Here is a 1,795-nt window from a genome sequence, read left to right on the forward strand (position 1 = left end):
TCCCAGCTGAAAGCATCTTTGGCAACTCCTGGGCAGCTCCTGGGTACAACATTCATTGTTGTACCATATTCTTCTGACCAACGACAATGGCTTTGTGAAGCTTCCTCATGGTGGCAAACTGCATTTGCCAATTTTACCGGACAGACTGACACTATCCCCTCAAATAACATTATTCAATTTGCCTCTACCACTTCCTTCCTTTTCCCACCCACTATTGTTTCCCAGCCACTTCCTCACATTCCTATGGTTTTTACTGATGGCTCTACTTCAGATATTGCCACTATAGTCATTAACAATGAAGTGTTTACTGAGAAGGTATCTTGGCTCGGCGCCTGTGGCTCAAGCAGCTAAGTCGCCAGCCAAATACACCTCAGCTGGCAGGTTTGAATCCAGCCCGGGCCCACCAAACAACAATGACGGCTGCAACCAAAAAATAGCTGGGCCTTGTGGCGGGCGCCTGTTGTCCCAGCTACTTGGGAGGCGAGGGCAGGAGACTTGCTTGAGCCCAGGAGTTGGAGGTTGCTGTGAGCTGTGATGCCACAGCACTCTACCCAGAAGGACAGCTTGAGGCTCTGTCTCAAAAAATAAAAATAAAAAAAATTTCAATTTGACAAGTTAAAGAAGGGGGAGATATACCCTAATACACCTCATAACCTTCTCTCTCATGCCGTCTTTAATTTTTTAAAATGTTGATATCCAGGGGCAAACAGCAGCAGAGCAATTTTATTTTTTTTTTGAGGCAATCTCACAATGTCATCCTCAGTAGAGTGCTGTAGTGTCACAGCTCACAGCAACCTCAAACTCTTGGGGTTAAGCGATTCTCTTGCCTTAGCCTCCCAAGTAGCTGGGACTACAGGCACCTGCCACAATGCCTGGCTATCTTTTGGTTGTAGTGTCATTGTTGTTTGGCAGGCCCAGGCTGGGAATGAACCCTCCAGCTCTGGTGTATGTGGCTGGTGCCCTAGCTGCTGAGCTACAGGCACCGAGCCAGCAGAGTAATTTTGGATTGCACCTAATTCTAAGCATCCCGAGGTGCCATGGAAGGACCCTCTGACTGGTATTTGGCAAGGGCCTGACCCTGTTCTAACACTGGGGAGAGGACAAGTTTGTGTTTTTCCTAGAGCAGCTGACAGCCCTTGTTGGCTCCCTGAAAAGTTGGTCAGACGTGGATCCAGAAGATCTTCCTGCGTTGCCAACGAAGAAGCTGAGATCAACACCCCAAGCCACGACATTGCAGAAGACAAAGGCCCTGACATAGGGACAACTAAAGAAGCTGACCCATGGGGGAACTGATCTTGTGCAATATTATGGTGCCAGTCAACCCTAAAAAGCTTTTCACAGTTATAATAGCTATTGTTTCTTGTTATTCTTCTGCAGAGCCAAGTTAAAATTAACTTTAAACTCCTCCAATTACAATTATTTGTTTACTAATCAGCACTAAAATATAAAAAGGGAGGAGATGTGAAGTACAGATGGTGAGGTGGCAAGACCCCGACAGCCTGGGAGGTGTGTCCAAGGAACGACCCCCAAACGGCTTCTCCTTCCCTTCTTAAAACAATAGTTCTTTCTCCTTGCTCCCTCTGCAGAAGTCACGTAGCTTCTGTATACTTTCCTATCTGTTGCCAAAAAGCAGGTAACCTTCTCTCCCTAAGTTGCCTTTGCCCCACACACTGTTACTGTCTTTCAACCTTATAAAATGAAAATATTCCCACTGGCTTTCCCTGCTCATTTGCAACAATGTTAGTATAGCAACCTGGTTTAGTGCTATATAAATAAAGCTGTTCACAGGATTGGG

Source organism: Otolemur garnettii, unplaced genomic scaffold, assembly GCF_000181295.1.
Source record: "Otolemur garnettii isolate 467f Iridium unplaced genomic scaffold, OtoGar3 scaffold00050, whole genome shotgun sequence".
NCBI lineage: Eukaryota > Metazoa > Chordata > Mammalia > Primates > Galagidae > Otolemur > Otolemur garnettii.